At 45.2% G+C, this 14,764-nt stretch overlaps 1 protein-coding gene across 3 annotated transcripts in view; it reads right to left on the reverse strand.

The window, feature by feature from the left end:
- The window catches only part of tp73 (tumor protein p73), a 240,042-nt gene that overhangs the window by 150,745 nt on the left and 74,533 nt on the right, over positions 1–14,764 (reverse strand). The window lies entirely within an intron of this gene.

The following is a 14,764-nucleotide window of genomic DNA, read 5'->3' on the forward strand; positions in this document are numbered from 1 at the left end:
AAAATAGATCAAATTAAGGAAAGCATAACAAGCAACAGTGGGATGCCCTGTCCTTGGCGGGGAGGGTATAGACCGTAAAAATTAACATTGGGCAGGAAAGACACCGTGGATCTATAAGGATGGCGGGGGGGGGGGGGGGCTGGCACTCCTAAACCTGCTGTATTACTATTGGGCAGCAAATATGAAGAGGGCGAGACGCTGGTGGGGGAGCGGGAGGTCAGAGTGGGTGCAGTCGGAGGAGGCCTCCTATGTGGGATGTGCTTAAGGGCCCTGGCGACAGCCCTCCTCCGGTTTTCCTCAAATAGGCATACCAACAGGTCCGTCGTGGTGTCGTCCTTCAAGATATGGAACCAGCTGAGGTGGCATTTCGATGTAGGGGGTATGTCAGTATTGGCCCTAATAAGTGGAAATCGTAGGTTCATACTAGCAGGGATAGAAACAACATACAGGAGCTGGCATAGGAAAGGGGTAGAGGGGAAAGGGGTAGAGCGGGTAAGGGACCTGTTCGTAGAGGGGAGGTTTGCGAGGCTAGAGGAGTTGCAGAGGATGTTCCAGCTGCTGAGGAGGGAAATGAATTCAGTCCATGTAGGTGCGGAACTTCATACAGAAGGGGTTCCCCTTGTTTCCTCAGCTGCCAAAGTAAACGCTATTGGATAAATAGCTAGCTCAGGATGGCCTAGGGAAAGGGAAGATTGAGGATGTTTCTGGGTAGTTATTGGAAACAAAGAAAGCGCCAGTGGAGGAGAGAAGGCAGAAATGGGAGGAGGAATTCATGATAGAGTGTACAGTGTGGGAGGGGGGTTTGGAGTAAAATTAAGTATCACGTAAATGTAACATCATCCTGTGCCAGGATGAGCCTTATACAGTTTAAGGTGATGAACAGGTCTCATATAACTCAGACTCGTCTGAGTGGGTTCTTCCCGGACGTTGAGCACATATAGAAGGGTGTAGAAGGGTGTCTGCAAATCATATTCATATGTTTTGGTCGTGCCCAAAGTTGGGGGTGATCCGGGCATCGACGTTGGAGACTGTCAGAGATTGTAGGGATGAGGATGATGGCAGGAGATTTTCAGTGTTTCAGAGCTGCCGCAGATGGGGAAGGGGGGCCAGTGTCGTGGCCTTCGCCAACGACTGCCCGGTGGTGATGCTTACTGGGTTGGAGGTCGGCCGTGCCCCCAAAGATATCAGCAACGTTGGGGGAATGTGGTGGAATTTCTACAACTGGAGAAGATTAAGCTCGCTCTCAGAGGGTGGGAAGGGAGGTTCCAAGTAAGATGAAGATTCTTTCTGTCTCTATTTGAGGATCTCTGTTTGTCACCTACGGGTAGAGCGGGAGGTGGGGACGTTGGGGTAGCTCAGGGGGAAATGACAAACTGAAACTTGGTGATATTTGTTTGTTGATTGTATTACTGATTGTGTTTGGAATAAAATATATTTTTTAAAAATACGTTCGTGTCAGGTGAGAACATAATCAGGCTTGGCTGTGATACCTTAAATTGTCTACAGAGAGCAGGTAGAATCTCTATGATTCAATTTTCCTGGTTAGAAGCTGATGTACGATTAGATCTATAGAAGGACAGCTCTTCTCCAAACTATGGTTCCTGTAAAGGCACTTTCCTTGCTGAAAGCATAGGATTGTGGAATCCGCCCTCATATCTTGTCATGAGTCGAGGTTTTCAGAATCAGAAGGATGAAAATTGGATGAGTTACATTATATATATAAAAATAGCTTTGGTATTCCCATCATAACAATTGAGAACATTCCAGCAGTACCGGATGTCGGATAAGCAGTTCAGCAACAGGAGTCCAGCAAGGTTGTGATGAGGTAGCACTGGGTGTTGTCAGCATGCATGCGTAAATTAATACTGTGCTTTCCCGGAGAAGTCATAGGATAGATCCCAGAATCCCTACAGTGCAGAAAGAGGCCATTTGGCCTATCGAGTCTGCACTGACCCTCCGAAACAGCACCCTACACCTCGGCCCAATACCCCACCCTATCCCCGTTACCCCACCGAGCCCGGGGGAGGGGCGGGGGGGGGGGGGGGGATACCAGATGGGGAGCAAGAAGAGAGGCCATTACAAGTGATACTCTGGATATCATAAGAATGGAACAAAGTCAGAGTAGTCCCACTCAGCTGGGTGAGAGTGGAGATGCATTGGAGGAGGATACTGTGGTCAACCATGTTGAAGGCTGCAGGCAGGTTAAGGAGGGGTATTTAACCTTTGTATCTGTGGTAAAGCATGCATTTTGAGATTTCAATGAGAGCTGTTTCTGTGCGGAGGCGGAAAATTAACTGGAAGAATTCAAACGTGGAGTTCCGAGAAAGATGGACACGTATTTGGGAGGTAACAGCACATTCAAAGACTTTAGCAAGGTAAAGGAGATTGGAAATGGGGAAAGGTTTACAAGGATAAGGAGATTGGAGATGGGGAAAGGTTTGTAAGGATAAGGAGATTGGAGATGGGGAAAGGTTTGCAAGGACAATGAGATTGGGGATGGGGAAAAGGTTTGCAAGGATAAGGAGATTGGAGGTGGTGAAATGTTTGCAAGGACAATGAGATTGGAGATGGGGAAAAGGTTTGCAAGGACAAGGAGATTAGAGATGGGGAAAGGTTTGCAAGGATAAGGAGACTGGAGATGGGGTAAAGTTTGCAAGGATAAGGAGATTGGAGATGGTGAAAGGTTTGCAAGGATAAGGAGACTGGAGATGGGGAAAGGTTTTCAAAGATGGTGGGGCCAAGGGTTGTTTTTTTAAGGAGAGGGGAGATGACAACAGATTTAAATGAGATGGGGACAACACTTGAAGAGAAAGAACTGTTAACAATATAGGGACTTGGGGACCAGGAAGGGCAGTTGGGTGGTCAGCAAGTTAATGAGAATAGAGTAGAAGAAACAGGGGCTGGGTTTCTAGGACAAGATAAGCTTGGGTGATGGTATGCAGTGAGATAGGAGAGAAACTAGAGAAAGATGTGAGTTTACGTCTAGGGAGGGGGAGCTTTTGAGGAGGTTTGGCCCAGTGGGCTTGTGTAAGGGAGGGACGTGGCACAGGCAGCTAATCATCTGTCCAAGTTCAAGAATTTCTTGTATTTGTTGGAGTGAGGGGAGGTGGAGTCAGGGTTTGAGATGATTAACAGTAGAGAAATGTCGCCGGAAACTATCCTTGCATTCCACGCTGATTCTGAAATAGTGAACAGGTTTAGCGGTTGAGATAAGGACATATTAGTACTTTTCTTTTCTTCGTGGTATGTGGGCGTCGCTGGCGGGGTCAGCATTTATTGCCAATCCCTGAGCGCATTCAAGAGTCAACCACATTGCTGTGGACCTGGAGTCACATGTAGGCCAGACCTGGTAAGGATGACAAAGTACAGGCCAGCATTTGCAAGATTAAGATATCAAGATACGACTGGAAGAAATTGTGAAATTAATGTATGTGATAAAGAACCAGGAGTCATCACTTATGTTCTGTGCTGTAGCCGTAGTACAGATGCACACAAACCATCTAGTTCCTCGACTATAAGCTACTTTAGTAACAGAATAAATACATGGAAGGATAACTAATGAACCGTGATAAACAGTAATGAGTAAATGAATTCCGTGAATTCTCTTGGAGCTACTTCTAGTGCCACTATCCTCTCATACAACTTACTACCAACTGCTGAATATCTCGAGTCACATGGCAGATCTCTATCGCCACCTGCCAGTTGGAGGTCTAATCGATAACTATATACAAAACTGTGCACATGCATGTCACCACAATCGCTGCTGAGCAGAAAGGTATATTTGAATCTGTAGCTCATCTACAAGTTTGATGAAATGGCTGATGAATAGTCCAGTAATCTTTTCAGGAACAAATTTCCATCCCTATTTTCAGGCGCAGGAAAGCTGAAGACAGAATATCACAGCCGTAAGAGCAGATGCTAGGCCTATATATCTCTTCACAGCAAGGAAGGTCCCTCAGACAAAGTCAGGAGCGAGATTGATTACATGTTAAAACAAGGAGCAATCTCTCCAGTAACCACACTGACAATGGTCACAGTTCCAAAGTCTAATGGTTCACTGAGAATCTGGATAGACTTGATTCAATTAAACAAGTCAGGAAAGTGCTAGATCCACCTGATGTTTGTTTTCCAGAGGCTCCCAATTTTTATTCCCAAGGAGCTCTTCAAAAAGATGGGTGCAGAGATCTCAGGATTTATTTGGGCGGGGGAAACCCGCGGCCTCACGTAAGGACACGAGTTTGGGAGCATTGTTAATGGCATCTCTGTCATTCTCGCCGGCTCGGTATTCCACAAACCCGGTGGTGGTGGCAGGCCTGAGGGCTTGGGGGCAGTGGAGTCAGCACATGGGGTTAGAGGGGGGGGGGGGGGGGGTCAATGTGGACACCAATATGTGATAAACACCGGTTCGCTCCATGGGGGCTGGCCGGGGGTTTTCAGAGATGGCAGCGGGCGGGGATCGAGAGATTTGGGGATCTATTTATTTATGAGGGTTTCCTGAGACTGGAGTTGCTGGAGGATGAGTTTGAATTGCCGGGGAGGGATGGGCAGGTGAGGGATTTTGTGTGGAGGCAGGTTTTGACCTTCCCACACCTACCGTCCCAGGGGCTACTGGATAAGGTGGTGTCAAGAACAGGAGTGGGAGAAGGGAAGGTCTCAGAGATCTACAAGGAGCTGATGGAGTGGGAGGGAGCCCCGATAGGGCAGGTGAAGAGAAAGTGGGAAGAGGAGCTGGCTGGGGAGTTGGAGGAGGCCCTGAGGAGAGTTAATGCATCCTCATCGTGTGCCAGGTTCAGCCTGGAGGGTAGTGGAGGATTGGTGCAAGCACTGTGCAGGGGGGGGGTCCTGCGAATCATGTCCATATGTTTTGGGCGTGTCTGAAGCTGAGGGGTTTCTGGCAGGGATTTGCTAACGTCATGCCAGAGGTCTTACAAATGAGGGTGGCGCCGAGTCCAGAGGTGTCGATCTTCAGTGTGTTGGAAGACCAGAGAGCCCAGGGGGTGAGAGAGGCTGATGTCCTGGCCTTTGCCTCCCTGGTGGCCCAGAAACGATCTTACTAGGGTGAAGGGGCTCGGAGCCCCCGAAGTCGGGGGTGTGGGTTAGCAACATGGCGGGGTTTCTCAGACTTGAGAAAATTAAATTCGCCTCGAGGGGGTCATTGCAGGGTTTGCTCGGAGGTGGCAGTCGTTCATCGACTTATTCGAGAAGAATTAAGCTGTCAGCAGAGGGGGGGGGGGGAGGCATGGGAGAGACGAGCAAGGACAGGAGAACAAACGGAGGGGTGGTTTGGGAAGTTGGCATTGTTTGTGTAAGCCATGTCTGCTGCGGTTTGTGCTCGGGGGCGGGGGGGGGGGGGGGGGGGGGGGGTCTGTTGGTTACATTGTTGTGTTTTTTTTGTTGAAAATTTGATGTGTAAAATTGTTAAAATTATAAATGCCTCAATAAAATATTTTCTAAAAAATAAACAATAATGGTGCAATATCAACTAGCATAATGCTTTTGACAAAATCTCTTAATATCACCAGATACTAGGACACTACGACTCACTTGCCAACAATTATACCAACGGACACATCATCTAAGATTAGGAAGAGTGTTGTTTCAAATTCAAAAAGATAGACAAAGACCATGTATTATGCCTTGAGATCTCCTAAGAACACAGAAAAGAGATGTGCAACCATTGAAAAAGAAGCTTTAGCAGCCACCTGGGCCTACGAGACATTCTCACATTATACTATGGGTTTAGAATTCAAAATTGAAACTGACCATAGGCCTTTGATTTCTCCCCTTAACCAAGAAGAAACGCCATGGAGAATTCAACATTTTTTGTCTGAGACTCGTGAGATACAATTCAGTTACTGAGCACGTCCAAAGAAAAAAAACAGAAGACTGCAGCCACATTGGGTGGGTTTCTCCAGTCCGTCGGTCACGTGTTTCTCAGCCATTTGCTGGTGGTGGGTTTCTATCTTCCTGCCGATGGTCAGTGGGATTTCCCATTGTAACAGAGAAACCCACCAGCAGGGGTGCGCTGCCAGAGGGAAAAGTGAATTGCAATGGCCGGAGAATTACGGCCATAGTCAAGAATTCCAGTGGAACGAGTACAATTGGTAGATTTAAATTTTATTGACAAAATGGAGGCCTACACTTCACTCATCACAAAACACTTACCAGCCACTGAGAAAAGGCGACAAGAGATTAAGCAAGCACACCAGCAGATTGATGAATGCATGAAAAGAAAAAAAGAGTATTGCCAGAACACACTCCAAATAATGTTGAAGACAGGGAACGAGAAACAAGTAGAAACTCTACCACAACCTCAGTCTAAAGCACTCCTATAGAAAGGCAGGAGAATACAGTTCATCGCTAATAGGTCCCACTCTTTTTACAATTTACAATCCAAGTCACCCTCCACTTTGAAGGACTACTAAAGAAGACAACGGCAATTTCTTGCTGATAGAAGTCTTTGGATTTCCTTTTGTGTCAGCAACCAATCCCTTTTCACACTTTCTCCTTGATTCTTCTATTTCTTTTTTCACTTCCGCTCTGAACTTTCTACGTTCAGCCTGGTTCTCACTTGTATTACCAACCTGACATCGGTCACATGCACCCTTTTTCTTCCTCATCTTATTCCCCAATTTTTCGTCTTCCAGGAAACTCTCCTTTATTTGTTCTAATTTTTTTCCCCAGTGGGAATATAATCGCAATTGTACCCAAACTACCTCTTCCTTAAAGAGAGCCTTGAATCATTGTTCCATTACCATTTGCATGCAAAACTTTGATTCCAGTTTAATTGGGCCAGATTAACCCTCCCCCCACTGCAATTAGTATAACACCAATTGATTATTGTTACTCTGGATTGCTCCTCTTCATTTTCCATCGATAATATAAACCGTATGACATTATGATCATGGTCCCCTAAACTTTCCCTGCTCAACTTGCAATTGTCCCTCATTATTTCCGAGAACCAGGTTCAGCAATGCTTCCTTCCTCATTGGGCCAAACATATTGATTTGGAAAATTCTCCCGAATGCATTTCTTCCCTTTCTCTGCCCTTTACACTATTAGTATCCCGATTGCTCAATCATGTGAGGAAAGATAGACTAATTCTCCTCTTTTCCCATTCCTTTTTTGACCATAACAAGGTTTTTTTAAAGGTCATGGGCAGGATTCTCTCAGCCCAGGGCTGGGCCGGTGAATCCCCGCGACCAGCGCGAATCGCGCCACGCCGGCCTGGGATTCTCCGCAAAGCGGAGAATCAGTGCCATTGGCGTGGCGCTCTACACGGCCGGCCCGCCGATTCTCGTCCGGGGCTGGGCCAAGCGACTGTCGTGAAAACGCGAGTCTTGCCGGCGCCGTCCACACCTGCTCTCAGCCGGCAGGGCCTCAACGTGGAAGGGTCGGGGCAGCCAGGCGAGCCTGGGCAGTGTTGCACCCTGGCATTGCCAGCTGGGAATCCTGTTTGAAAGCGGGGTCATTCCCATTATCCAGCCCACAATGTGACTGTTTTTTTCCTTGTTAAATCGCACCCCCAGTCTAAATTAAAAATAATAAAAACACTCCCAACTCTCACACATGCATTCAAGGGTTCACATGCACATACAAAGTAAGTTACAAAGTGGGAGGATAGATTAAGTAGTTTTTTAAAGTCTAACAAAAGTTAGTGACATATAGATCTTGTTGATGGATGATTTCTGCTTGGACTTGTTGGTCTTTCGGGATTCGACACCGAGATGGTTTGAGCGAGCGTGAGATCAAATGAAAAGAGTGAGTGGAGGGAGCACACAAAGCGAGAGGGAAGAGAGAGAGAGAGACAGCCCTTTTAGCATCCATCTGATCAGGCAAGTCAAGTTAATTACCTTCTCTAAAGAAAGAATGCAGCATTCTGTCAAGAGTGCGCTGGGGAGTCAGCCCTGTGTGCGCTCAACCTACAAAGTAAAAATGCTACCAACTGTGTCAAACTGACATTATGTTGTTGCACTAGTGCAGGCAGTGGACCTCGAGAATCAATTTCAGAATCTGTCCAGAAAAGTCTACTATTAGTTGCTTATTTGTAACGTGAATCTACAGGTGTTTATGACAATTTGTGCACAGTGGGTGCACACCACATGCATTTGTCCTGTCTTTGCTGTACTATTTCAGTGAATGTTGGCATTTCCATTGGACCTCCAGAGGGCCTCAGTGTGTGACTATCAGATTGTTCAGGGAGTACTGGCAAAATTAATCTCTTACTCAAATGGACATGCCCAAACCTGCCCAGAAGGTTTGTATCACCCTCGATCTGCTACCTTATCCATCTGTTCACGTCAGCCTCCAGGGACCAAGATGAATGAAACATTACTACACACCTGAGCCCAAACTCAATTGGAAACCTAAGAGTAAAACTAGTCAGCCTGTCAACATTCCCTTTGCTAACTCATATCACAATGATCTAATTGTTCTTTATAGGTCTGACCCATTCCAAGCTATGGAGAAAATGCAGTACTTACCTTTAACCCTTAGATTTCAAAAGTATCAAATACATCACCAACTGTACAACTGTAATTGTAAAAGAGACTTACCCAACCTCTGCATTTTCTCAAGGCTGAAGTGTCTCACAAGATGCTGCTCATTGTTTCTTAGTGCAATGCACATAGTGCTGTCAATGTATCTATCACCTCTTAATTCTAAAAAAACTCAAACTATCCTAATGCAGCAAATTCTCTTTTGGTACAAAGTCTCCAATCATTGTGCTACCACAACTGGTAATACTCTTGTGCGGAGTCATAAGATTGTTGTTTCAAGCCCCATTTCAGAATCTGAGCACGTGATGGATCCTGGTTGACACCTCAGTGCAGTATTGAGGGAGTCCTGTATTGTTAGAAGTACATTCCTTCAGACAAGGCATTCATTGTGGTATGTCTACCTTTTAAACAGAAAATAGCACTTTCAAAGAAGAGCATGTCTTGGCCAATATTTCATCTCAATTAAATACAAGCTAACTTGTCATTTATCTCATTGGCTGTTTGTGAAATCTTGCTGTGAAAATTGAAGTGACTGAGCCTTCTCACCAAAACAATCTCATTTAATGACAAGCCTTCAAAGTAAATTGACAGTAATTGACGGTATGGTCACCCTAAGTCTTTCATATCACGCTCAGGTGGACTCAAACCTGACCTGTATGGTGCCTATTTTCATTTATAGAAACCTACTAAAAATAAGTGACATTGTAAGCACTTTAGATGGAAGCATAACATTATGAAGAGATATTGATAAACTGCATCAGACATTTTCAAAACCTGGGTCAGGACACACAGGTGGGTCGTGGGTGGGTGTCAGGAGGGTCCCAGGGCCATGCGTCACACGTTCCTGATCCTGAAGCCATGTTTCGCGGTGTTCCCGATCATGGGAAATAGTGCCCGACGGCATGACGAGCTTTTAAAAATGTCATCTGCGAGTGGCTTTCAGAAAGCCGGCCGTTCTACGCATGTGTGCCCCCTCAGCAATGTGCAGGCCAGGAGCCCAGTGTGGCAGGATGCCTCCTCCTGATGTCAGCGCGCTGACCAAGGAGCAGATTTTTTGATTTGTTCTTCCTGCCTGGAGCAGTGGCAGAGAGCAGGTCACCCACCCTGACATCATGTGTTCTGCGTGCGAGAGAGATTCCTGAATTTTGTAGCTGACAGCAGGGCTGGTGTGAGCCCCAGAGTCTCTGGTGAACAACCCATGAATGGGAACAAAGCAGCAGATAGATGATAACATGAGGTATGGGTTATTCAATATGCCACTGTAAATCAGGATTCAAAGTTCATGTGTGTTATATGCAGGGAAGCACTGGCAATTGAGATTTGAACATATTTGAAGATCAAGCATGGTGAGTTTGAGAGTAGACCTCTTGATTTATTTCAACGGATGCTGTTAGATCTTAAATCACCAGCTGAAGTCATTATCAGAAATGTGACATCGAATAACAAAGTGAGATGGTGAGGACCAAGCAGGCTCACCTGTCACATTAAAGGTAAGTGAAAATGGTGGGTCGTGAAGATCGGCCAGTGAAGGTCCCGGAAGATGGCGAGTCGGTAAAAATGGGTCCCAGGCAAAAATGTTTGAAAAACACTGGATTAAGTGAATGGGCAAAACTGTGGCAAATAGATTTCAATGTAGACAAATGTGAAGTCATCAACTTTGGATAGAAAAAGGATAGAAGATGGTAATTTCTAATTGGAGAAAGGCTAGAAACAGTGGAAGAGACTTGAGGCCCCAAGGACAGAAATAATTAAATGTCATGAACATGCACTGAAAATAATCAAAAAGGCTAAGAAAATGGTGACCTTAACATCTACAGGGCTGGAATACAAAAGGAATAGATGTCATGCTTCAGCTATATAAAGCCCTGGATAGACCACACCCACACCATAGGAGCAATATATTGGCTTTGGAGGATGTGCAGCAAAGAGTTATCAGAATCATACCTAGAACATAGAACATTACAGCGCAGTACAGGCCTTTCGGCCCTCAATGTTGCGCCGACCTGTGAAACCACTCTAAATCCCATCTATACTGTTCCCTTATCGTCCATATGTCTATCCAATGACCATTTGAATGCCCTTAGTGTTGGCGAGTCCACTACTGTTGCAGGCAGGGCATTCCATGCCCTTACTACTCTGAGTAAAGAACTTACCTCGGACATCTGTCCTATATCTATCTCCCCTCAATTTAAAGCTATGTCCCCTCATGCTAGACATCACCATCCAAGGAAAAAGGCTCTCACTGTCCACCCTATCTAATCATCTTGTATGCCTCAATTAAGTCACCTCTTAAACTTCTTCTCTCTAACGAAAACAGCCTCAAATCACTCAGCCTTCCCTAATAAGATCTTCCCTCCATACCAGGAAGCAATCTGGTAAATCTCCTCTGCACCCTTTCCAATGCTTCCACGTCCTTCCTATAATGCAGGACCAGAATTGCACGCAATACTCCAAATGCGGCCGCACCAGAGTTTTGTACAACTGCAACATGACCTCATGGCTCCGAAACTCAATCCCTCTACCAATAAAGGCTAACACACCGTACACCTTCTTAACAACCCTTTCAGGGATCTCTGTACATGGACACCGAGATCTCTCTGCTCATCCACACTACCAAGAATCTCACCATTAGCCCAGTACTCTGTATTCCTGTTATTCCTTCCAAAATGAATCACCTCACACTTTTCTGCATTAAACTCCATTTGCCATCTGTCAGCCCAGCTCTGCAGCTCATCTATGTCCCTCTGTAACTTGTAACACCCTTCTGCACTGTCCACAACTCCACCGACTTTAGTGTCACCTGCAAATTTACTCACCCATCCTTCTACGTCCTCCTCCAGGTCATTTATAAAAATGACAAACGCAGTGGCCCCAAAACAGATCCTTGTGGTACACCACTCGTAACTGGACTCCAGTCTGAACATTTCCCATCAACCACCACCCTTTGCCTTCTTCCAGCCAGCCAATTTCTGATCCAAACTGCTAAATCACCCTGAATCCCATGCCTCCGTATTTTCTGCAATAGCTTACTATGGGAAACCTTATCAAACGCTTTACTGAAATCCATATACACCACATCAACTGCTTTACCCTCATCCACCTGTTTGGTCACCTTCTCAAAGAGCTCAATAAGGTTTGTGAGGCACGACCTACCCTTCACAAAACCGTGTTGACTATCTCTAATCAAATTATTCCTTTCCAGATGATTATACATCCTATCTCTTTCAACCTTTCCAATACTTTGCCCACAACAGAAGTAAGGTTCACTGGTCTATAGTTACTGGGGTTGTCTCTACTCCCCTTCTTGAACAAGGGGACAACATTTGCTATCCTCCAGTCTTCTGGCACTATTCCTGTAGACAAAGATGACTTAAAGATCAAAGCCAAAGGCTCAGCAATCTCCTCCCTAGCTTCCCAGAGAATCCTAGGATAAATCCCAGCCGGCCCAGGGGACTTATCTATTTTACCTGGACTTAAATGGTTACATTACAAGGAAAGATTATGCAAACTAGGGCTGTTTGTCCTGGAATTTAGATGGAAATGAGATGGAAATGGGGAGATTTGACTGAAGCTTTTGAAATATTACGGGGAACCAATAGGGTAGAATGAAACAACCTATTTCTGCTACTTGGGGAGCCTAGGACTAAGGGGCCTAGTCTAACAATTGGGTTTTGTGTGGCCAGCAACAAGGGCATGGGGGCAGTCAGCATCTGCTCCCTACCCTTCCTGATGTATAGTCTCTCGATCAGGCAGAGTGCCTTTGATCGAGTGACACCACAAGCGTGCCCAGATTTATCTGTCATGCACACTGAATGGCACAGGCCCACCTGAAGCTGAGTTAATAACAGCAGTGGTAGGATGAGACTCTTAAGTGGCAGTGGAGCAGGAATGCTGACTATGAGTCTCATTGCCCAGAACATAATTCAGGCAGAGGTGGGATGGATAGTGATAGGGTTCCAGTACCATCCCATACAAGTACATGCCCTTTGTGCCTCTCAGCTCACCATCAGAAAGAGGACAAGTTCTTGCCCAAAATCTCTCTCATTCCTGGAAGGAATATCAATAAAAGCTTCAAGTCCAATATGACTCTTGAAGGGTCAATTTGGACTCGATGTTGATTCTCCACAGTTCCTGCCTGACCTGCTGAATTTTTCCAGAACTCTGTTTTTATTTCAGATCTCCAGCAGCTGCAGTATATCTGTGCGGAGTCTGCACGGTCTCCCCGTGTCTGCGTGGGTTTCCTCCGGGTGCTCCGGTTTCCTCCCACAAGTCCCAAAAGACATGCTTGTTAGGTGAATTGGACATTCTGAATTCTCCCTCCGTGTACCCGAGCACTGTAATGTGATGACTAGGGGCTTTTCACGGTAACTTCACTGCAGTGTTAATGTCAGCCTATTTGTGACAATAATAAAGATTATTATTTTTCTTTTACATAAATAAAAGCTGATGTTTGATCAGAAAGTTCTCGCTCACCTTTGGCCGACAGTCTCTTCTCTCTGATAAGTTTTATTGTCTCTTTCTATTTTGTTTCTGCTATCAGGTTCAGCTCTCCTCTGAACATTCCTGTCATGCTTCTTCTAAACTCCAAAAATGCCATCCGACAATGGTCTCCACCTGTACACATAATCACTGTGCTGAAATTGATTCATCACATCAACTCCTACCCCAACTCCTACTTTGTGACAATATGATAAGTGTACAACTCCTCATCTCCCTCAATCTTCTCTTCCTCTGACGACTTACAGATGTTGAAACCTAAACTTGATGCCGCCTTAACACTACTTCCTGATTCAGCTCATCTTCCCTTGTATGCTTCTCAAATTTGATACATTCCTACAGTAAGGTATGGCCCTAAATATTTTGAATAAATCACGTTAGACTCTAAAATGGAGAATGTTAATTATCTCGACTTTAAAAAAAAACATAGGGATACTTAGGATATACAGCACAGAAAGAATCTTTGGTCCATCCAGTCCATGCTGACATTTATGTTCCCAATCAGACCTTCTCCCATTGTTCCTCATCTAAGTCTATCAGCAAACCTACTTCTCCTTTCTGACTTTTATGCTTGCCTAACTGTCCCTTAATTGCATCTATACAGTAATCGCTTCAACCGTTCCCTGCGGTAACGAGTTCCACATTCTCATCACTTTTTGGGTAAAGATGTTTCTTCTGAATTCTCCCTAACTGGAGGGAATAGATCTCGATGGCTCAATGCCCCTCTATTTCTGTCTCCTCCTTTAAGCAACTCCTGAAAATCTACCTCTTTGATAAAGTTTCGGACCGCTGACCCAATATTTCCTTACATGGCTGCGGTTTACATTTTTGTCTGATAATGGATCTGTCAAGTACCTTGGGATGTTTTGCTACATTAAAAGGGCTATATAAATGCCAATTGTTGACCCAAGAGCTCAATCTTGTACTACGGACAAGATAGTTCATTGGGTAAAACGTTTAACAGAAGAGCCATTTCCCTGTCCAAATGGGCATTAAGGCGAACAGTTTTACTATTGGAGGAAGGGATAGGTGACCTCTTGGTGTCAACAGTGTTCCCATAAACAATATCTCCAAATAAGATTGGCTGGTCATTTATGTCTACGCGTATGATACATTTCTGCACGGTGGCACATGCGGTTAGCACCGTTGCTTCACAGCGCCAGAGACCTGGGTTCGATTCCCACTTGGGTCACTGTCTGTGCGGAATCTGCACGTTCTCCCCATATCTGCGTGGATTTCCTCCGGGTGCTCCGGTTTTCTCCCACAAATCCCGAAAGACGTGCTTGTTAGGTGAATTGGACATTCCGAATTCTCCCTCAGTGTAACCGAACAGGTGCCGGAATGTGGCGACCAGGGGATTTTCACAGTAACTTCATGCAGTGTTAATGTAAGCCTCTTGTGACGCTAATAAAGATTATTATTATGGTGAAAATTGCCTTCACAACAGCCAGTAGGATTCAAAAGGATTTCCCTGCATAAAGATATTTGAGATGCGTAACAATGTCTTATAACTCCAGCAAACGTGTTTATTATTCTTAGAAATCCATCCTAAATTTTGGAAGAATGAATTGACTTGCATAATACATCGTGGCTTTCTGAATTCAAAAGATCCCATAATGAATGAAGTACTTTGAAGTGTAATCAGTGTGTAATATAGGGAAATGCTGCAGCTAACTTGTAAACAAGATTCTGCAGGCTGTAATAAGACAATCATAGAATCATAGAATTTACAGTGCTGAAAGAGGCCATTCAGCCCATCGAGTCTGCAC

The sequence above is a fragment of the Scyliorhinus canicula genome, chromosome 16 (genome assembly GCF_902713615.1).
Source record: "Scyliorhinus canicula chromosome 16, sScyCan1.1, whole genome shotgun sequence".
Classification (NCBI taxonomy): domain Eukaryota; kingdom Metazoa; phylum Chordata; class Chondrichthyes; order Carcharhiniformes; family Scyliorhinidae; genus Scyliorhinus; species Scyliorhinus canicula.